Genomic DNA, 24163 nt, shown 5'->3' on the forward strand with positions numbered 1-24163 from the left:
AGTGGACTTTCAATCTGGCAGCTCCAACACCACCCGACTAGTTACAGGTAGGTAGCCGTGTTGGTCTGACGCAGTCCCCCCAAAAAATTCCTTCCAGCAACACCTTAGAGACCAACTAAGTTTGTCATAGGTATGAGCTTTCCGAAAACTCATACCTACCATATGACAAACTTAGTTGGTCTCTAAGGTGCTACTGGAAGGATGTTTTATTTATTTTTTAACACCACCCGAGTTTGGCCTCTATTTATTACAGTCGTACCTCATTTTAAGAACAGCCCTGTTTACGAACGATTCGGTTTAAGAACTCCCCCAAACCGGAAATAGTGTCCCGGTTTACGAACTTTACCTCGGTTTAAGAACGGAAGCCAAACGGTGGACGGGCACCGGCGGTGGGAGGCCTCATTAGGGAAAGTGTGCCTCAGTTTAAGAATGGTTTCGGTTTAAGAACCGACTTCCAGAACGGATTAAGTTTGTAAACCAAGGTACCACTGTATTATTGCTTGTATGCTGCCATTCAACCGTAGACCTCAGAACAGTTCACAACATAAAAATGCAAGATTCAAAAACAAAATATATACTAAAAACAAGAACAACAACAACAACAAAAACACGAACCAGTAAACTCCCCCTTCCTCTCACAACACATTTTAAAGGGTATAGGATGTTAATCAACCCAAAGCCTAGTTGAAGAGGAACGTTTTTGCCTGGCGCCTAAAGGTGTAGAATGAAGGTGCCAGGTAATCCTCCCTGGCGAGGGCATTCCACAAATGGGGAGCCAGCACCAAAAAGGGCCCATTCTTGTGCTGCCACCCTCCAGACTTTCCATAGGGGGGGGGCACATGAAGAAGGGGCTCAGATGATGATTGCAAGGTCCAGGCAGGTTAATATGCAAAGAGGTGGTCCTTGAGGTAATGCATTCCCGGGCCATTTAAGACTTTATAGGTAAAAACCAGCTCTTTGAATTGGGCCTGGAAACAAATCAACAACTAGTGCTTTCAGAACAGGATTGTTGAAGTTGGCTCAAACAGCCTTGCTCTGGTTGAGCAACTTGGCTGCTGAATTTTGCGCCAGCTGAAGTTTCCAAACAATCTGCAGAGGCAGCCCTATGTATGATGCATTGCAGTAATCTCTATGACCAAATGAAGCACTGTGGGGTAGATCTGCACCTAAGCACCAGCGGATTTAAAGGAAGACATGCTGCCCTGCCAGCAGAACAGTGTCTGGCCAACAGACAGGCTTTCCTGTCCCATCTTAAGCCTTTTCAACCGCCTTCAGCAGGAGTTAGAATTGCACTGTTAGCTAGGCTGGCAAACTTCCTGGATTCCACCCAGAGGCTGCTGCCGCATGATCCCTGCAATCCAGATCTGGTTGCCAGTCCTGACCCCCCCTGCCCACAACAGGATCTCTTCTGAAGATCTTAAAGTGCAAAGCGGCTCACAACTATGGCACAACTCAGTCTGTCTTGAAAATATCCCCAATGCCGTGCTTAACATGGAAATGCATTCAATATACTGTTGTTCTTTTTGAGCCCTTATACAGAAACCGTCACATCACAGCCCGTTTGGAAGAACGGGAGGGTGCATAAGAAAGAAAAGTGAAATTCAGGCATCAGATTCTTCATGAGAAATAATAATGGAGAAATTGAACAGTGAAAGCTATAGAGATGTGTTGATAGTGCCTTTTTAATAATGGCACGAGACTGCAGTGAATAGATTTTAAAAAAAGCCAACAGAGAACACACAGAGAGAGGCGAGGATCCCTCTTAACTTAGTGACAGAGATTGCATTTGCTGGGGTTTTTAGTATTAGGTCATAGCAGGCTGCTAAGATACCTACACTTCAGACAAGCAAGGTCTGATTTCTAACCTTAAAAGATAACAATCTGTTTCCTTGGATTTGTTTCAAGCTTTGCAAAGCCAGCTGCATAAAATGCCACTATGCTCTTCTACAAAGAGACATTTGTCATCGCTTCACCCTATGGGAAGGGTGGAAATGTCTGCTTTATTATGTCCTTCAACTCTGATAATGCCTTTTGCTTGCCTGGGTGGCTCTTCCCACTTTGGGCATGTGCCCCCTGGGAATGAAAGGCTTCCCCTCCCCTGCTATATAACAGCCTTTTTTTTTTAATTAAAAAAATGACATTAAGCTAAAATGGAAGCTTAAATAAAGAAGAGTGCCTGTTTCATGGCTCCCAAAGGAAGCTTATGCACCATTGCATGGTGAATTCATTCCCCAGGACTGAAATTCCTGATCTGACAGTCTTGGATCCAACCCTCCATTCTTCCTTCCTCCCATAATTCAAAGTGCAAGGAAGGTCATGGCAATTGCCCCTGGGGCAGAACTCAGACTACCCTACTACACAACTGCCCCATTTTAAGCGGGACACCTTGGATTTAGAGAAGCTGCCCCAGCTTCTGATCCCAACCCCAGACGTTGGATCCCATGCCAGAGTAAGGGACCAAAACACTCACATTTATTCGTACCATGCTGTGGTGCAGGTCAGCTGGCTCACACCAGAGCATGGTACCCAAAAAAGGAAGTCAAACTTACCATGCCCCCATGCATCACCACTCTTCCTCCTTCCACCATGGCTTTCCAGCCGACATACTTCCGGACGCTGGCACTGCACTTATGGAAACACAGAGGTGGGCAAAGGTGTGAGGGAGGGAGGGAGCCAAGAACGGTTGAGGCTGGAGTGAGAGGGGGGTGCAGTCTCCATTGAGCTCATATCCTGATTTCCCTTCTTCCAGTGTTGGAGGGTATGGAGCTCTAGAAAATAAATGTGTGGGACCTGTTTTGAACAAACACAAGAAGTACTACCCCGCTTCTGCCTTATCAAGTCGGTAATGTTGCAAGGACATCAGAATAAACAGAACCCTGCAATATGGGGTTCAGTCAGCCATTTCTTCTCTCCCCCTGCCTAGTTTCTTTTTTCTTTTTTTATCATTTCCCACCCCCAAAGGCAGTCAGTACTCCCAGACAGCATGCTTAGTCCTACCCTTACAGTTTAAATTTCAACAAAGGTGGTGATAAGAGACAGGGAGGAGGAACGGAAAGTCGATATAATATTAGCGAGAAATGTTAAGTGTTTCGGCTCTGCATAAATCAATGTTTTTGTTTTATAAATCCTGCTCAAGCATACTGTACAAGACAAAACAAGATCAGCTATTATCTCATACTTGATTCACTTTTTCCTGTCTAAAAAGTTTGTGTAGCTCTAAAACTAACTCTCTTGGTTTTCTCTGCACATTAACCTTCACAAAATGCAGCAGACATGCCAGTCACTCGGCTCTTTGGTCTGAGATTTCCTCAATTCTTTTAATCTTCCGAAAATTTCTTTGGCCGCCTGCTCTTCCTCCACACCAGATACACAAAGCAGAGGAAAAGGCATAAATCAATATTTACCATTAGGATCAATTCCTTTTTCCTAGACTTTTATTTCTAACAATCAAATGTGTAGTTTCTTCCAGACAAATTCTGATCAGAGGCTTTCAGAGATGTTTCCTTTTTAAAAACAAAGTTTTTAAAAGTCCATCTTTCCCCATCTAAGCGTTACAGATCTCTCCATGCACCACCACCCCCTCTTCCCAGTTGGCTTCTAGTGCTTTTCAAATGCATGCGAGAAGAGAGAAAATGTAGAACATGAATAAAAGGTTTTTAAGCATTTGAAGAAACCTGCAGGTCAGGCCCATTAAGAAGAAAACTGGCTCCTCAGTCTTTATCTGCATAACCTTTTCCCTCTTCTCAATCTTCCCATCTGAGATGTAATTTCTCAAACTGCTTCTTAATGATGAATCTTCCGTCTTGTAACTTGCAATAATAGAAAAGTGAGGTGCAGTGCAAGCTGCAGGAGTTTGCAAAGGGTTTCATGTGATCATGGGTCAACCTCTTTTAAAATCCAGTAAGCATTGCTGGAGGTGCAAAGGGGCAGCAGGAGGGAAACCCATCAATGGCACTGTCTTGGCCTTATTCTGGCCAATTACTCTTTGCATATCCAATGGCTTCTTGCTTAACAAGCACAAAGCTAGCCATACTGTCAGGTGCAAATGGCAAAGGCTTCCAAGTAGGTATCTGAAGAAGTGTGCATGCACACGAAAGCTCATACCAATGACGAACTTAGTTGGTCTCTAAGGTGCTGCTGGAAAGAATTTGTTTGTTTGTTTGTTTCGCTTCCAAGTAGAGTTTGGAATGATAGAAGCAAACAGAGGGGAGCATTGCAGATGCTCTGTCCCAGACATGGGTTCAACCCCCTGGGGCAAGGAATCTCTGGTAGCAGGTGCTGGATCACAGCCTTCCTGAGAGGCTAAAGATCTGCTGTCAGTCAGAGTAGGCTGGGCTAGGAGAACCTGTCCAAAGTACAAGTTGGGGAGAATTTTGCATTTCCATTTCTACACATTTTGACTAGATTCTTCAAACCTGCCTTATTATTACTACTACTATAATTATTTATTGAATTTGTCATTATTATTCATTGAATTTGTTAGTCTCTTTATCCTGCCCGGGGCCACCCAGAGAGACTTACAACTGAACAAGCAAGTACACAGGTAACCCCGCAGAGATACATTTCAACCAAGAGGGGGGGAAAGAAATACATTTTAAAAAACACACACATCATTCCACCCACTTCTAAAAGGCCAAATCTAGTTAAAGGCCAAAGGCTTGGTTACAGAGAATCCAATGAAGCCTGAACGTTGGAAGATTCGGGACAGAAGTATTTCTGCATGCAGTGCATAGTTGCAGTGTGGAATTTGCTCCCACAGGAGGCAGTGATGGCTACAAACCTATATGGCTTGAAGATTAGGCAAATTCATGGAGGAGAGGGCTATTTGATGGCTGCTAGGCATGATGGCTGCGCTCTGTCTCTGCAGTTTGAGGCAGTAGTGCTTCTGAATCCCAGTTGATGGAAACCACAGGATGGGAAGGGGCTGTTGTGCTCAAATCCTACAGGCATCTGCTTGGCCACTGTGGGAATAGGATGCTGGACTAGATGGGCCATTGGCCTGATCCAGCAGGCTCTTCTTATGTCCTTGCTTTCCTATGTGAAGCAGTTATCAATACAAAAAGTGTATCAACAATGTATTTGGGGGGAAGATAGCATGCAGCATGAGAGAGAGAGAGGGGGGGGGAACTACAGGTGAAACTCGGAAAATCAGAATATCGCCGAAAAGTGCATTCATTTCAGTAATGCAACTTTTTACTTTTTATCATTATTTTAACTTTTACAAATGCTTTCTTTTTGAAATTCCACAGTAATAAAACAAATAGTTACAATAATACAAAAATAAACATCGCTATTACATTTCATTACGGTAATTACATTCCATTTATAATTGACCCGCCTAACGACAAATAATTACAATTACAACAAATAAAGACCTGACATATCTTGCTTTGCATGTCATGTCATTGTCCTAGCAGGACTCGTGCTAACTTCTGCTGGCGCAACTTGGTTGAAGTCCTTGGGTTGAAATCCTCACACAGCCATGGAGTTCACTAGGCTGGTGTTTCCAGCCTAGACTGCCTCAGAGGGTCATTGTGAGGATAAAATTAGGAGGCCAGAGCTGTGTGCCCCACCTTGAGCTTTTTGGAGGAAAGGTAGTCTGTAAAGGAAAGCAGCCAGCTAAACAGTTATGGTAGTGCAATGATTTTCATTTTATTTTACTTTATTTCCCATTATGTTTTATTAAGTTTCAACATTGTTAACATATACAATCAAAACACAATTTCTTCTTTTCTCTTATTTTTAGCAACTTCCCACCCCGTTTTCCATGGAGCTGTTGTTTCCCCCCTTCTGCTGCACCCTATCTTCTATCTATTAAATCATAACAGCAGTATCATAATCTAATTACTTCTGTTGCTCCTAGCTTAAATCCTGCTCACGATTTCATCGTACTATAATATTTCTTTAAATAGTCTGAAAAAGGCTTCCACTCTTCCATAAAACACTCATTGCTGGATTCTCTTTAATTTTGCTTTTAATTTTGCCAGTTCTGCGTAGTTCATCTTACTTATCCATTCTTCTTTGGTTGGAACTGGTGCAATGACTTTTAGCTCCGTGTTGTAACTCCTCCATCCTCCATCTTCTCCCCACATGCCCCCCTGTGCCCCCTCCCACAAATCCACCATGAAGTTTGGTGGGAAACCCAGAACAGATTTAAGGGGTTCCCGGGGAATACTTGGGGAGAGGAGAGGCTGCAGCTAAAAAAAAATGTTGGACTAGTGTAACTGCTTAGCTGGATTCTGCCCAAATGTAACAAATAAAGATTGAAATACAATATTCCCTGCTGCTTTTTTGCTATAAAACAGGCTGACATGAAAGAGCTCAAGAATGCAAGCACTGAAAAGAGTACAAAGAAAGCTGCTGGGGCAGTATAGACAAGACAGGTGACTCCTGAAAAATGAGTGGCCACTCTTAGCGGCTGAGAGTGGGCAGGAGTCAGTAGTGTTTTGGTTCCAAATGTGCAACTAACAAACCTACCTTTAGGTCAAAGGCCTGGAAACGATGCCTTATGAGGAACGGCTTAGGGAGCTGGGTATGTTTAGCCTGGAGAAGAGAAGGTTAAGGGGTGATATGATAGCCATGTTCAAATATATAAAAGGATGCCATATAGAGGAGGGAGAAAGGTTGTTTTCTGCTGCTCCAGAGAAGCGGACACAGAGCAACGGATTCAAACTACAAGAAAGAAGATTCCACCTAAACATTAGGAAGAACTTCCTGACAGTAAGAACTGTTCAGCAGTGGAATTTGCTACCAAGGAGTGTGGTGGAGTCTCCTTCTTTGGAGGTCTTTAAGCAGAGGCTTGACAGCCATCTGTCAGGAATGCTTTGATGGTGTTTCCTGCTCGGCAGGGGGTTGGACTGGATGGCCCTTGTGGTCTCTTCCAACTCTACAATTCTACGATTCTATGATTCTATTTTACACTATTTAAGACGCAGCCATATGAATGCCATCTAAATGTGTGTGTTTTTTGTTCTACAAAGGTTTACTGGTTTTAAAAGGCTGCATGGATTCCAGCAGAGGAGATTTTTCATGTTCGGTTCTGCAGTGTTTGTTTCTCCACAGGCGCCACATATCTTCATGTCTTACGTTTTACTGCAGAGCTTTATTTTCGGGGGAATGCAGATCGGGAGGTGTGATAGGTCCCTCCTTTCCCCCAGCTTCAGGAGCCTACACCATTTGCCAACTCCCAGCACTCGGAATTTCATTTTTCTCCTTTCCCCTCCACCCTGAAATATTCATATCCTGTGTCAGGAATTGAACTTGGGACCTTCTGCATTCAGAGCAGCTGCAGTGCCACTGAGGTGCAGCCCATCCAGGTGTAAGAAGGCATGGCCAGGCCAGAACACCTGACTATTCCAGGTGTCACATTTTTGTTAAGTATTTAAAAGGGGGAGTGATGGGAGATAGAATGGAGGGGCAGGAAGAGGAATAGAAAGAGGGACCATTAAACCTTACTGTGAAGTAACAAGTTTGAGTTAAAGGCAGATCCTACCTCTGAAGATGTTGAAGACAACTGTCTTAAAAACAACAACAACCATATCAGCCATCATGGTATTGAAAACAAATTCGTCTGAAGCGATCTCATCAACATCTTGGAAAGGCTAAATTAAACAGGGAGTTGTGTATCCCTGTTCTCATATGCAACTGACGTTTATTTCATTTGTATAGTCTTTGATCTGTGTGGCATTTTTAAAGGAGCAACTTGAAGTATGGTCTTAATCCTATCCCCTCCTGGCTAATCGCATTTCCAAAACACACACACACACACACACACACACACACACACACACACGAGGCAATATTTAATTTACAAAGGAGACCAAAGGCAAAGAACAAAATAAAATCAATTTGGACCACACCAGCAAATCTCGTTTGCAAATTCTTCAAAGACTCTCTTCCCTAAATACACATGCAATATTGAAGCTGTTTGTAATTACTACCTTTATGAAATGCTTTGGTAACTGAATGGCATTTACAACTGAGTGATAAAGGATTTGATAAAGTAGCATTTAAATATTCCTTTTGCCAGGAAAAAAAGATTCTATTGAGCAGTGCCGAAACAGCTGGAGATGGAGTAATTGTCACGATGGGATTATACTCCATTTGTACTAGTTGAGCTATTTTAAACCCATATGTGTCATACATTAATATAGTTGGTTGGAAGCTAACACTTCGAATTCATTTTAGAGTAATTGTCTGCTCCTGCAGTTGCTTCTTCTTTTGGTACAACTGCCCAGCTCTCTGTTGTACTTCAAATCTTTGAGTCATCCACCTCAGCGCTACAGCAGAAACCACAAGGCACAGCAATAGGGAATAAGCTGAGTCTTGATTCTACTTGAAACAGATTTATTTAGGTTCCTAGCTTAATCTCCCTCTATGTGCCTTCACCTTTTCTAGGATCAAGCAAACTTGGCTATGTGTGTATCATATCACATGTTGTTATTATCTTAGGAACTTTGCTCTCCAAATCTGCCGTCCGCAGCTGGTGATTTGAGCCTGAAGACAGGCAGAGAGTTGAAATGCCTTTACAGAGGAAAGGCTGTCCGTACTATGTGCTCTCATCCCATTGCTTCCTCTGGTGAACAGGTTTTATATACTGCTTCAAAACACTGTAAAAGCTGTCTGATCAGAGGCAACAATGTGTTTGTATCTGTGTACCAAGTGATGTGATACCTCTCCTGAACTACTTCCATTTCTCTTGACTATTGTCTGTCTCCTACCTATGACAGCTATAGACAGGTAGGTTTTCTCCCCTCCTTGTTTGCTGGCAAAGGAATCAGTTAGTTGTGGAAAGACAACTGTAGCAATAAAAGTGACTCCAAAACCCATGCTAATGAAATAATAAAAAAAAATCCTTCCAGTAGCACCTTAGAGACCAATTAAGTTTGTCATTAGTATGAGCTTTTGTGTGCATGCACACTTCTTCAGATACCATGGGACGCAGATGGCGCTGTGGGTAAAACCACAGAGCCCAGGGCTTGCCGATCAGAAGGTCGGTGGTTCGAATCCCTGCGATGGGGTGAGCTCCCGTTGCTCGGTCCCAGCTCCTGCCACTTAAAGGCAGCTGCTTCACTCTGCCTCATGACAGGGCTGACCCTGACTATCCCCCAGGTGTTGGGGATGAGAAAGGAGAAGTGCCTTTCTCTGCCACACTCTGCTCTAGGGGTTTCCCAGATAGGCTACAGTTGCTGAAGTTCCCTCTTGTGCACCATTGTGCACCATTTTTAAGGTAGGTCTAGCTCTCAAGGTGCAGAAGCCATGTCCTCTTCTGTATGTTGCCAACCTGTTCCTAGAGCACAGCCCAAACATGTGGTGAAGGAGTTATTCATGAGTATACTTAGATTGTGATAAGTGACCCTTCAAATCGGAAGTCATTTCTAACAGGTTATCTGTGCCCACTCTGTTGTCTATAGATAGCGCATCATAATTACATCGTGGTCATTATAATTATTTGTTTGATCAAACCTCTAATTTCTTCTCATTTGCAAAATAAAATAAAATAAAAAGGAGTCTAAAAGTAGTCGTTTATTTTGCACTGCGTACTAAGCACACCAAGAATAGAACAGGCTGCACAACAAACAATGCACAAATTGATTCTTTGGGCGAGAGGTAACATTTGAATGCTTCCTTGCACCTGGTTTCCATAAAGGGTGTCGAGTGCTGTTGTTTTGAAATGCAGCCTTTGTGCCTGGATATTTTCTTCCTCTTGCAAAGCTGTCTTTGGAATGCCAGAGGTAAAGGGTTTGGGGGATTTGGATGAGCAGGTGACCTTCAGACAACTTTAGTGGGAAAGGACAAAGTTGGAAGATGAATGCATAAACGCAAGAGACGTGCCGTGTTTCAAGACCTTTCCCTTTGACCATTTTGTGCTTTGCAGGTGTGTCAAAACATCACAAACACAAATGAAATATAAAAAAATTGCTAGAAAGGAAAACATGAGTGTTAAAAGAAACAGGAGGCCACAAGACTCCTACTGGATAAAACAGAGGGTCTTCCAGGGTGGGCACATTTGACAATGGGTAGGTGCTTGGGGACTGTATACCAGCTGGTATGGGCAGTAGTGGGCAGAGTTGGCTGTTAGGCATAGAATGGTAAAGTAGGAAAGGGTCATGCGGGTCATCTAGTCCAACCCCCTGCAATGCAGGAATCTCAACTAAAACATCCAGGACAGATGGCCATCTAACCACTGCTTTAAAAAAACCTCCAAACTGTTAGGATCTCTTACTCTCGAGTAGGACCCTGGTAGAGACACATGCCCGACTGGCATATTCCCTCCCTCCTGGTCGATTGTTTGGGAGCTTCAAAAGCTTTCTTCAGCCTGAACATCACAGCGACTGATGCCAACTGACATCAGCACACTTAGGGATCCACAGAGTATTTGCAATTGCATAACAGAACTCAGTAGCTCAGCATTTGGCTAATCTACGTTTATTTACCTATAAACACACATGGAGCACTGCAACATGGCTCCATCTCTCTCTAGCATCAGGCAGCAAAGAGAAAGAACAAAGGACAATAGTCCCACTTCAGGAAACACAGTAACACAAACATCCTATCTTTGTCACTTCCTATTCTGTGCAATGTAAACATACACTGTCATGTGATAGACAACAATCCCATAAATGCAAATACGGGGAATGGATCTCTAACACCACTACCTCTGAGGAAGTCCTCCTTGTCTGTCTGTCCTGGTGTTTTTTAACTACAACTTTGTGAACCCTGAGCTTTTAAGCAACACAGGAATCAATAATTGGTTTGAGGAGAGAGTAAGGAATGGAAGAAAATGTTGGCTTAGCAAGTATCTTATTGCCCATCCTGAATCTATGTGGAAAAATGTTCTTACATTGCTACTGAAACCAGGGTTTTTGTAAATGCGTGACAGAAAATGCTAACTTCTTCCACCCGTAACCCATAAAAATCATCTTTATGAATGTATTTAAAACTAAATGTTACTTTTGTCTTGGCTAATTGATACTGTCTCAATTTTCTTTGAACTGCAATGAAGAAAATGTTAAGCAGTTGACATGCCATTGCTGTGAATGTGATTTTAATTATGACCGTCATAGGTTTATGGAGCTAGCTCCGTAATTGCATAATAATTGCATAATTTGCTTGAAGTGGCTAGGACTGAGATCCTAAGCACACTTACCAGGGAGTAAGTCCCATTGAATTTAGTGGGATTTGCTTCTGAGTAATCGGATCAGGACACAAATGATAATATTAAACAAGCTATGGACAATAGCTCCTCTCTCCCTTCCTCAACACTGAGTTATAAGGTTTCCCCCTCTCTTTCCCCCCTTTTGTTCAGGGGTCTTGGAGGTGGGGCCTTTCTGGAGCCTGGGAATGCATCACAGCACAGGAAAGACTTAATGCAATGGGCAGGAGCCCACAATTCTTCATATTTCTTCTTCTAGCTTTGGTAGCTGCCAGTATCAGGCCACATTTCAGTGCATAAAGTAGTTTAAGAGGGATAACCAATACAAGGTTTCACAATGGCAACTGTCAGCTCCACAATGGAGCATCATGGGATATTGAAATGTTTTCCTATTGGTTTCTGAGTATAATTCTTTCCAATGCCAAAGTTGTGTTCATTTATGCTTTTGCATGCAAAAAAAGATTAAAGTTGCTGGGAATTGCAAGTGAGGAGAGTGCTGTTACCCTTAGGTCCTGATTGGGGGACATCTAATTGGCCATTGTAACAAGAGGTGCTGTTGGCCACTACTTGGTTGGGTTTGACTCATGACAGGGCCTTCTCAGTGGCCATTCCCCATTTGCGGGATGCCATCCCTGTTACAGTGCATCCTTCTCCCTTGTTAATGCTCAGGAGGGATTTAGAAACATTCCTGTTTACCCAGTCATTTGATGGCTGAATGATACGGTTCTCAGCAACCTTGAAATTATTAGTTGTGAGGGTATGTGATTGTTTTAAAATGTTTTTAGGTGCTTTTACTTGTCTTTTAATTAGGTATTCCATATTTAATTGTACTGTTTAAACATGTTTGCAACCCAGGCCTTCTTAGGAAGGAAGGGCAGGATATAGATTTAATAAATAAAGTAAAAACAAGATAACAGCCCTTTGGATTGATCCAGCAGAGTTCTTCCCATCATCTAATATCAAATATTGTCTTCTGCTTTTTTCTGTATTAACTCACTACAAACTGAGTTGCTGGTAAATCAAACTTAATTCGTAATTAATAGTTTAACAGTCAATCCCTTTTTGGAGGAAACTCTGGAAATTGTAGCTATACGGTGGGTTGGGGATAGGTAAAGGTAAAGGACCCCTGACAGTTAAGTCCAGTCGCGAATGACTTGGGGTTGTGGCGCTCATCTCGCTTTACTGGCTGAGGGAGCCAGTGTTTGTCCGCAGACAGTTTTTCCAGGTCATGTGGCCAACATGACTAAGCCACTTCTGGGGAACCAGAGCAGTGCACGGAAACGCCATTTACCTTCCCGACGGAGCGGTACCTATTTATCTACTTGCACTTTGACGTGCTTTCGAACTGCTAGGTTGGCAGGAGCTGGGACCGAACAACAGGAGCTCACCCCGTCGCGGGGATTTGAACCGCCGACCTTCTGATCGGCAAGCCCTAGGTCTAAACCACAGCGCCACCCGTGTCCCTGGGTTGGGGATAGGGACCCCCTAACAACAGTCATCACCCTTAACAAACTACAAATCCCAGAATTCTTTGGAGGAAGCCATGACTGTTGAAAGTGGCATAGTGCTTTAAATTCATGGTATGAATGTAGCCCACTGCCCAGGAAGCTGGGTCATATGCTTAATTTACATTGCAGCCATATGCATTCCTTCTCAAAATTAGAAATAAATTGAGTGGGGATTACTTTATTGTAACTGTGTTTACGATTAGATCCCTGATTTCCACAGTACTGACCATGACTCAAAAAAACACAGTGCTTTTGGCCCTTACTATTTTGCACCTTTAAAAAATCATCATCATCAAAGTAAAAGGGGAGCAAATTAAAATTCATACTGTTTCTTTTTGGGAGGGGTGCAAATGTGGGACCAGATTCCCCTCTCTTGGACTGGAAAACATTGCATCCTTTGTTTAACCGCCTGATCTAGCAGCAACAAATGCATAAAACTTAATGCTACCGTTCATTGGATTCGTTTACAATATGCCATTCATTTCTCTAAAGAATAATCTCCGGATGTCTGCGTATTCCACAGTCCCCCTTTAACACAGCGATTCATCATGTCTCTTGAACATACATCATTAAGATGATCATATGCATTTACAGATCTAGCAAGGCTGGTGCTGAAAATTCATTTCGCGATGACATTTCAGTCCTTGTTTTCTAAGCCACTGTTTGCCATGATTTAGTACTGGTGTACATCACTTATAAGAATGTGTCACATTTGATGTCCTTATTTATTTCCCTTTCATTGCTGATTGGTATAATTTATATGAATGCTCTAAGCCCCCCATCGCGCCTTGGCTACTTAAAATGCACATATAATTACAAACCTTTCTTCCTTGCTGTGTATCTGGAAAGAAAGAAAGGACCTCCTCTCTCTCTCTCTCTCTTTCTTTCTTTCGGGGTTGCCATTTTTTTTTATTTTTACTAGCTCCTGGCTCTTCTGCCTTGAACAGAAGTTTGATCCACAGATATGAGCAGGTGATTGGGTCCAGCTCCAAAGCAGTGAAAAACATCAATGGCTGGTTTCTGCAGATCAAGCTCCATTAAAGGCAGCACAGCAGGAGAGGCCATTTTTCCGGTCAGTTGGCAATTGAGCTGGAAACATTGGTTCACATCTCCCTGAATCAGTTTCGCTGGGGGTGGGGAACTGTGCCAAACTCCGCAGCTGTTGATTGAGTGATTGATTGGTGCCACAGTCAAAGAAATGGAGCCAATTCCACGCAGAACAAACAATTTCAGATCACCACCCAGAGCTGCAGATACTAATCCAAGCCTGAACAACTTGTAACCCAACAGGGAGAATGTACACCCTTGTGTACAAATTAATTGAAACAAACAATATAGTTTCTTGTACAAAACTCACATATATGTACATTATTTATTTATTTATTTATTTATTTATTTATACCCCACCTATCTGGCTGGGTTTCCCCTGCCACTCTGGGCGGCTTCCAACAAATACCAAAATACATTAAGATATCAAACATTAAAAACTTCCTTAAACAGGGCTGCCTTCAGATGTCTTCTAAAAGTCAGATAGTTATTTATTTTCTGGACATCTGGTGGGAGGGCGTTCCACAGGGCGGGCGCCCCTACCGAGAAGGTCCTCTGCCTGGTTCCCTGCAACTTGGCTTCTCGCAACAAGGGAACCGCCAGAAGGCCCTCGGTACTGGACCTCAGTGCCCGGGCAGAACGATGGGGGTGGAGACGCTCCTTCAGGTATACTGGACCTAGGCTGTTTAGGGCTTTAAAGGTCAGCACCAACACTTTGAATTGTGCTCGGAAACGTACTGGGAATCCTCCAGATGTTGCTGAACTACAACTCCCATCAGCCCCAGCAATCATAGCCACTGGCCAGGGATCCTTGGGGTTGTAGTTTGTTCATTGGGTTTGGAATGCTAACTGGGGCAGGCTTCCTCCTCCTCCTCCTCCTCCCCCTCCTCCTCCTCCTCCTCCTCCTCCTCTTCTTCTTCTTCTTCTTCTTCTTCTTCTTCTTCTTCTTCTTCTTCTTCTTCTTCTTCTTCTTCTTCTTCTTCTGGAAACCCAGGGTGGATACAAAATAGGGTAACCTGGAAAAAGGGGCTTGCCTGCAACCCTGAATGGGAGCCCTCTTTGTGCTGCAACATAATTGCTGTCCAATTTGGGTTTCTGCCTCTTTTGTTTTTCTCCTTCTCCTTTCTCTGAGCACACATTCTTAGCTTGCATCGAAAAGGGCACATTTTGCGTTGTTACAAAGACAGGGACTCTGGAGCAATGCAAAGTTTAAACAGTCGCCTGGTGGCAAATTGCAAAACACAAAAGGGGAGCTAGGCGACCCAGATGTGGCAACAGCCTAATATTGACAAGGCCCAAATCTGTGTTGCTTGAGTTAGAAATTTGGTTTCCTAGACAAGGTTTCCATGGTTAAATCAAGCAGTCAAGGATCATTGTTCATGGCAATGAGCAGATTAGTTCTCCCTGGGAGAGGGTGAAAATGTTTTCCTTTGCAAACATTGGCTTTCTGTCAGGGAACTCAGCAACATATGGACTCTGAGGATCTCAGTCTAAAGTGGTATGTTAAAAATGCAATAGCTTGGTATGTGAGAGAGATCATTACCCTATCCACAATATGTGAGACAAGGGACGGGGGGAGAAAGTTTCAGAACAGGATTAAGTTAAATTATTTGGTTCACTTTAGTAAAAATTAAAACAGAGCTGGTGTTAGTTTATAAACTTTCTGAACATCCAAGATCCCAGAGTGTCATATTTTGAAGTGTTTTGATGTTAATGTTGTCTAATTAAAAGCAACAAAGGGTTTTGTGTCACCTTAAAATAATGATAATAATAATTTATTATTTATACCCCGCCCATCTGTTTGGGTTTCCCCAGCCACTCTGGGTGGCTCCCAACAGAATATTAATAATAATAATAATAAGTGATAAAATATCAAACAATAAAAACTTCCCTAAACAGGGCTGCCTTCAGATGTCTTCTAAAAGTAAGATAGTTGTTTATTTCCTTGACATCTGATGGGAGGGTGTTCCACAGGGCGGGTGCCACTACCAAGAAGGCCCTCTGCCTAGTTGACAATAAAGGCTAACAATTTACTGTGGCAGAAGCCAGGAAAGGGGAAACTCAGCCCCAGGGGGCCAAATGCAGCCCCTAAGAATGCTACAGTGCAATCCCACACCTTTCTTTTCAGAAGGAAGCCCTATTGAGTTCAATGGGATTTACCCCTGGGTCGGTGTGTATATGATTGCAACCTAACTGTTGCAACCCTAAGATAAGATCTTTGAAAACAACAGTTATTACAATAAGAACAGAGAGACTTAATACAATGGATAATGTTATGCTAATGAGGAAAAAACAAACAAATTGCAGAGCAGTTGGATTAAATTCTGAGAAAGGTGTAATGAATTTTAAATGCTAACAGACTTGCATTAATATGGAAGTGTTGAATGGCAGGCAAATCCAAGCAGTTATTTTCATAGAACTCTCAAGGCAATGCTGAACAGTGGCACTCTTTTAAAATTAAACACAAATAAACCAAACATAACAACGGTTACAGTCAGGATTTAAATATGGTCTTGCTAAGTAGGCAGCAAGCCAATCCATTTTGCCTTTTGCTTTACATTTTGTTTTCTGTTTTTAGCTTCAGCGGTCTTATCTCTAACAGCATCTCCATCTGCGTCCTTATCACATTCCACATCGACTCATCACTGCTCCTGCTTCTGTTTGGAGATTCTGGCAGATAAAGCAAACCAAGGTCATGGCTAGAAGTCAGATGGCTGCAATTTCCATGTCCCAAACATTTATCAAAAGGTTCGGAATAGTTCTGTTTGGGGCGACACGCTTTCCCTACAGTCTCGTCAAAGCAATGTGCACAAACGAGACTTTGCCTGGTTTTAGTGGTGTTGCACTAATGGCAGGCATGGAGAATCTTTGACCCTCCATAGTTTCTGAACTACAACTCCCATCAGCCCAAGGAAGCATGGCCAATGACATCATACACAACATGAGGAAAGTGGGTCTTGGAAGAAAGGTGCAACTTCAGTCAGTTGCAAAGCCCCTTCCCTGGTGTTTACCAAGCACAGACTATCAGCTGATAGTTGGCACTTGGCAAACCTGTGCAGAATCTCCTTTGGACCCCCTGGTTTGATACCAATGCACTTGCTCCCCAATCCAGCTTTGGATCATATAGCTGCAGAAACACTCTTTTGTGCACATCTCATGTGCTGGGTGCACAATTGCCTTTGCAAAAGGCTGTTTTGTGCTGCACATTGTTCTCTCACTATCCAAAGGGCGTGACTGTGCTCGTAGACCTTTGTTAGAAGATCACTGATATGACTAGCCAGCTGTCTAGGGGAGAATGGGATTGGATTTAGTCTCATCTATCCAAATAGCTGATAGAATGACTACCTGTTATTTTTCAGGGCTACTTGCAGCTCAGGCTGTTGCATCCAGTTAGGTTAGAGGCATTAATCTTTTTCTTTACATAGCTGCATCGGTGAGACAGTTTGTGTTCTAATAATTCTGGATGTGTGAATGGAACACACAAGTACACCTATAAGACAAAGGAACCAGAACTGGGAGAGGGGACACAAAAGCTATTTGCTAGCAAAGAGTGAAAAAAGAAATCTCTTCATCGCAGCAAATATTAATAAGTGACTTCCAGAGGTTTCTTTCCCACAATGGTGAAGACCACAAGCTCACCCTGTAAAATCAGTCTCAGGTAGGTAGCCGTGTTGGTCTGACGTAGTAGAAACAACAACAAAAATCCTTCCAGTAGCACCTTGGAGACCAACTAAGTTTGTCATAGGTATGAGCTCAGGATCCCCCTGCCTGTCACATGACAAGAGTGATACCGTGTGATTTTTATTTTCTGAAAGTCAGTCTGGGGTAGGGGTTAAGAGTGTTGGACTAGGACCTGAGAGACCAGGGTTCAAATCCCCACTCCGTCATGAAGATCATTGGGTGATCTTTGGACACCCACAGCCTCTCACCTTAACCTCCCTCACAGGGTTTTTGTAGGGATTAAATAAGGAGGGGGAGAAACATGAATGACAGCTTGAGCTCCTTGGAGAAAAAGATGGCCTCTAAATGTAATATAATAATAATAATTCTGTTATATTTTTGTTTTATGACTGGAGTCCTGTGAATTTTCACCCCCTTCACTAGATACAGATGCTGATCACTGCTTCCTTTCTCCATGATTTTTAAAGGATCAATCTGTTATATGTTCCAGCATCGTTCTTCTTCTCTTCTTCTTCTTTGGTGATCACTCGTAGCCAAGTAAAATTGTCTTCTATAAACACGATTTTAACAATGAGTCCGTAAGTGACTGTGGAGGCCAATTCTGGACCCACACGTCAATTGTCTTTTATGACCACTAGGTGATGATCCCACTGGGCGCGGTAATCCAATCAGAGGAAAAGGGAGGCAGGCTATGTTTAGGGCACCTTTTCTAGCCCCTCCCCCTATTCTGGGTGAGCACAGTGGATCCTAAAAAGGGCGTCTGAGTCATGGATACAGCTACCGAGCTGCTCAACTGCCTCATTCTTTCCTTGAGTCAGAACGACTGAATCTGTATCCACCACCCATGTGCCGGTTCATGACTAGGGGCTTCCAGATTTCACGATCCTGCCCCCGTTACCATTTGCCGATTGCCATGGGACTTTGGGGGTTTGGGTTGGGTTTTTGGAAGATGCCTGTGCGTGAATTTGTTTTATATGTGATCAGTGCATGCTGATCAACGCGCAGTCTTTGCAGTAGGGCTCTGTTCTGATGGCATGAGTAGTCACAACGAACTGGTAGATCCTATCTGCTGCAGCTTTCATCCGCCTTCACAGCTGTTGTAACATACCGCTTGTTATCATCCTCCTGTTCTGCCATTGAGGACTTCTTGGGTCATTCTTTGTCTAGCGCCTTCCCTTTGACTTTACCGCCTTGGGTGACCCTGCTGGGAGTACGAGATTCCCGGCAGCTTCACTCACAAGGGTCATAGGAATGTGCAAGCCCACTCACCACGACAAGGTGATGATCCAGCAAGTGAGATAATCCAGCATACCTTTAATTTGTCAAGATTTTTCAGCATATTATTTTTACATCATCGCGGTATGCAAAACCAGAGGATTACTCCCCAATGTTTCTATGAATAATGTGTTTATTATTCTTTCCTGGAGCCTCATTCCCTGCAACAGAGACACTCACATCATAAAAGCAATTGTCATTCCATCATGTTAATAGAATAACGGTTGCATATAATGCTGAGAATATTACTCCGCAGTTCATATTGGAGACAGTGCCACGGGAAGGCTGGCACATTTATAGCCCCAAATGATGGCCAAGTTTAGGTGAAAAATGTTTTATCACGACTTTGCAATGAAAATAATATGAACACAGGCTTTTTATTTTGTTTTTTAAAAAGAGAATTATAAAAGCCAGGCTTTAGCTGCATGCCCAGGAAGGTTAGTTTCCGATGCCATGGCAACTCAATATTTGTAAGAAGCAGCCAGCCATGGAAGCCAAGATCAGAGGTCAGGGTGTTGTTGTTTTTTACTGCTTATTCCTTCCAATGCCCAGCTCAAGTCTATCCATCCACTCAGCTGCAGGCAGTAACTCTTCTGGGGTGCTTTGGATAAGAAGGTCACATCAGACAATAGGGCTGTGTACAACACAGCAGCAACTTCATTAACCTGTCTTCTGTTCCAGCCAGACTATTGGAGGGTGGCACTCAGTGGGAATTATGCAGCAGTCAAAGCAGGAAACAGGGTGAGGATCAGCACCAAGGGGAGCTCCTAGGAAAAGCAGATGTTGCTCCAAAAGAAACCCTATTCAGTTCCCCACTCACCCACTTTGCTAACATCCAGCTAGTTCAAAAAAATGATTCAAGCACACTTTCTTCTTTATCCACTGTTCCCTGAAGCACAATCTGGACTCCCTTTTCCTAAATCCTAAAAGAACCCCTGTTGCAGGCCTGTGCTAAGAACCCTGCCAGGAGGCTGTATACAAATCTGTCTGGCTCTATTACAGATGCCACATAATACCCATTCCTCATTTGTAAGCGCTTTTAGTGTTGGCACCCGAACTTTGGAACTCCCTGCCTTTTGATATCAGGCAGGTCCCTTCACTCGACTCCTTTCGGCACCTGCTAAAATGTTTTTGTTTGGTCAAGAGTACCCAGATGTTTTGAAAGTTGATGTGAGTTTTCATCTCTTTTTAGACTACTGTTGTTTTCAGTAGTCTTAAATTAATGTAGTTGTAGATAATTTTATTGCTGCATCTTTCTTGTAAACTGCTTTGAGGTTTTCTTTTCTTCTTTTTTCTTTTTGACAACCAATAAGTTTCTAGATTTTATGAAATAAAAAAAAACGGGGGGGGGGGCTTTTGGGGTCTCATTCCCTGGTGGCCCACCCGCCTTCCAGAAGCCCCCCTGCCAGCAACAGGCAGAGTGCAAAGCAACAGGTGGGTGAGGTCAGAGGCAAAGGTGGGTGGTTCAATGGACGCAACTCTTGATGCACACACAAAAGCATTTCTCCATAAATCCAAGCAAGCAAGAGGGATTAATATACATCAAGGGCACACACCAACCAGAGAAAAGAGGATGCAAAACGGTGGCTAGTTTGTCGCCTGAGGAGAGAGGAACACGCCCTGAGGTGCAGAATTCAGCGGCCAGGTTGCTCACCGGGACAAGACGGTTTGAGCGTCTTGCACCATTCCTGGCCTGACTGCACTGGCTGCCAGTTACCGTAGTTTCTGGGCCCAATCCAAAGTGTTGATTGCAATCCTTAAAGCCTTAAATGGCCCAGGACTGCAATGCCTCAAGGACCACCTCTCTCCTTATGAACCTACCTGGACCCTGAGACTATCCTCTGAGGTCCTTCTTTGTGTGCCTCCTCCTCGAGATGTCCAGAGGGTGGCAACATGAGAAGGGGCCTTTTCTGCAGTGGCTCCCTGTTTTGTGGAATGCTCTCCCCAGGGAGGTTTGTCTGGCACCTTCATTATATACCTTTAGGTGCCAGGCGAAAACATTCCTTTTCAACCAGGCCTTGGGCTGATTGATATCCAATGTCCTTTTAAATGTGCTATTTTTTCTGGAAAAAGATGTGTCAGAACTCACCACGAAGACCTCCTTCAATGGCAATGGCACACACCTGAGAGGTGCCGGAACTCAGTTCCGGCAAGTTCCGGTTGAAAAAAAAAGCCCTGGTTGTGGGAAGGGATAGGGAGGGGGGGCTATTGACTTGGTTGTGTTCTTTTTATTATGTATTTTGTGTTTTTTATCTTGCATTTTTATGTTGTGAACTGCCAGGCCTGAGGTCCCTCACCCCTGCTGTTAATAAACCAGCTCAGTTACCAACATCTGTGTAGGATTTGAATTCAATGCTCAACAACCAGACAACACCAATGTCAAAATGTATGCTTGTGGTCCTCTCTTAAAGGAACGGGCTATAGCTCAGTGGTACCGCATCTGCTTTGAGTCCCTGGCACATCCAGGTGGCCCTCAGAGAGATCTCTGCCGTTAACGATGGTTGGCCACTTCCAGTCTGCGTAGATAATATTCCTCTACATGGCCTGCGTTCCTGTATCTCTCCTAATTCTGGAAGTTCCACACTTCTTTGAAAAATGCACTCAGGGGGTTGTTACACTCCTGCTTTGCCCCCACCCTACTGTCGGCTCGCAAGGTGGCAGAGGGCAGAAATTCAGAAGCAGCTGAGTCTGGGAGCTTTTATGGGGAGGTCATCTGCAATGCACCTCCTTATGCCAGCTCTGAATTTAGAACCCATAGAATGGTCGCTGCAATATGGAGAGGTGGGGGGGGGGCAGAGAAAAAAGCTTTTGTATCTCTGAACTAAATGTTCCTACGGTGAGATCAGAGCATCAGTGGGACAGTTGGTATGTGGGTAATTGGCAATTCTTAAAAAGGAAAAGGAGGGGGAAAAGCAGTTCAGGATCCCGGCGAAGGTATCTGAAATAAATAGAAGAATGATCTTCCCTTCTGACATTCGTTTGACACTGCTGGAGAAGGCAAGATATATAAAGTCAAGAGAAGAATAGCAAAGGTTATATTCACTTTAATTCAAGCACACTGTTTAATTCCAGCAACGGAGCTTTCCTATCATCAAACTCCTACCGGTCTAGATTGCATCAGGGAGACTGGGCCAGGTCTGCCTTAGAGCTCATTTGCATATCCTGCAGCACCAATGTGGTGTGGAGTGTTTGACTAGAGCCTCGGAGACCTGGGTTCAAATCCCCCCATCAGCCATGAAGTTCATTAGCTGATGACCTGGGACCTGCCACAATCTCTCAGCCTAAGCTACCTCACAGGGTTATTTCGAAGGAAGTTTGAAATAAGTGAAGTAATACGCTTTTCTATCTAAAGATATAGGGTGGGTGGGTGTGACCGTTAAGTTCAGAGTCTAAAACCGACTGACTGCATTATGATGCAGGATGTTAATGTGATGGCTAAGGCCTATATAGACCCTCCCATGTACGCTTCCTCAAAACATGAAGAAGGCATTATTTATTAATTTAAACATGCTTTACCCTGCTCTTCAGCAAAAAAGAAAGAAAGAAAAGAAAAGCTTTCAGAGTGGTTTGCAAATCACTAAAAGCAAGGCAGCCCCTGGTGTTGGCCTTACAACCCAAAAAGACATGGCACGAAAGGAAAATGGATTAGGAGGGAGGAGGAAATAAGCAGACTTGCGAACCAGTTCTTCGGTCCAAGCTCATTTTAAGGTAGTTTTCTGGTTTTATGATGGATTTTAATTGTTCTTGGTATGATTTTTTAAAAAAAAAATAATAATTCTGTACACTGCTTAGAAATTATGACTAGTAAGCAGTATGTAAATACCAAATCAAAAAGTACTACCCATGATATCTGAGTAAGTAGCTATTGATTATCCTGGCCTCCATGAAATTGCCTGCTTTTTCCTTAATGGTCTCTAAGCCTTCACCGTGCTCTGAAATACTAAAGTCTATAAATTCATCGTGTGATGTTTGAAGGAGTAGTTTTCACTGCCACTTGATTTATCAGGGCGAGCCCCACCCCACCCCCAAAAAATCAACTTTCAGTATTATGTGAGTGGGAATAAATTTCCTCTGTCTCTACCAGGGTGCCCAGGTGTCCTGTTTTACACTTGACAGTCCTCTATTCCCATGGCTGTGAACAGTCAAAAGTACAGTAAAAGAGCTGCAGGGAAGTGAGGGCTTCTTATTAGCAGTTAGCAGCAGCTGGGCAGCAGAGTGACCAGAAACACAAGTCACCTGTGTGTGTTGTTGTTTTTTTTAAAAAAGGTGGGGGTCTGGTGGGGTACATTGAGAGCATGCTGAACAGCTCCAAGGGAAAGCCTGGCTATGAGAAATCTACCTACCATGCCCCTCAAACCAAGGTGAGATCTATAGCAGCCCAGAAACTGGCCTAGTTCGATCCTTGTTGTTTCCCAATGGGAATGAAACCATAAACTAAAAAAACAAAGCAAAAAGTGAGAAATTACTCCTCTGCTCTCATTTCTGCCCTGCTGGCAAAAACCCAGCAGGGCAATAGATGGAGAGGTTCAACCATCTTCTGCCTCCCACCACTACCAAGGGGCGGTTTAGTGTAGTGGTAACAGCGTTGGAGCAGGACCTGGGAGATCAGGGTTCAAATCCCCACTTAGCCATGAAGCTCAGTCACTGCCGCTCATCCTAGCCTACCTCACAGAGTTGTTGTGGGGATTATATGAGGAGGGAGAGAACTGTGCAATGCCACCTTGAGGTCCTTAGAGAGAAAAAAGGTGGAATAGAAATATAATGGGAGTGATTGTGGTGGTGATGTAGCCTTAATAGATTAGCCAGCTCAATGGTGTCACCCGAAATTGCAATGTAAAATCAAGCCCCTGGTGTCTATTGCCGGCCGGAGAAAGGAATGAGTTGCCGCCACCCCTTCATAGGAGTTAGAGAAAAAGGTTATTGATGTGCTTCGTTACTCCTCTCTCTCTCTCTCTGGAGAGGTTATGAAGAAAGAGATGACAACAGGAGTCCTCTGAGGGAGCTCAATTTGATGGTCTTGAATCCATTGCTTATGAGCTGTGGGGAGCACCAAAGTGCTGACTAGCTCTCCTTTTTTTGCAACTCTCCAAATAATCAGAAAAGGACATACTGGGTCATAAAAAGCGGGACCAGGCTCATATTAAAAGCATTCATAACAAGAGAGAAAGGACACCGAACACAGTTGCCTTTGGGAGGCCGTATCAATTGCTGGTTTCATCTGCAAGCTCTTTCTGGGTTGCCTAAATGTTGGCACCATCAATGGACTCATCCTTCAGCCTTTTGCTCTGGAGAGAATCGGAAATGGCTCCAAGGGCAGGCATCCGGCCAACGATGGCAAGAGACGGAGAAAGAGCTCCAGGGACTGTTGCAAAGACTTCTGCTGTGACTGGCAGCAGGCCTCCTGCTGCAGAGGTGGGAGAATGCAGCTAGACTACAACTCCCATCATCCAATGCTAGCGGGTTATACGCTCCTCTCCATCCCCCATCTAAGGGTTCA

At 43.6% G+C, this 24163-nt stretch overlaps 1 protein-coding gene across 5 annotated transcripts in view; it reads left to right on the forward strand.

Annotated features, from left to right (window-relative positions):
* Nucleotides 1–24163, forward strand: part of CDH4 (cadherin 4) — a 747009-nt gene that overhangs the window by 508621 nt on the left and 214225 nt on the right. The window contains exon 1 of one of the 5 annotated variants that reach the window (XM_088674705.1): nucleotides 16332–16458. The exons of the other annotated variants lie outside the window; for them this stretch is intronic. The gene's annotated coding sequence lies outside the window, so the exon portion shown is untranslated. Of the gene's footprint in view, nucleotides 1–16331; nucleotides 16459–24163 lie in introns of those variants that run through there. 5 annotated transcript variants of the gene reach the window in all.

The sequence above is a fragment of the Zootoca vivipara genome, chromosome 7, assembly GCF_965207765.1.
Source record: "Zootoca vivipara chromosome 7, rZooViv2.hap1.1, whole genome shotgun sequence".
NCBI classification, from domain to species: domain Eukaryota; kingdom Metazoa; phylum Chordata; class Lepidosauria; order Squamata; family Lacertidae; genus Zootoca; species Zootoca vivipara.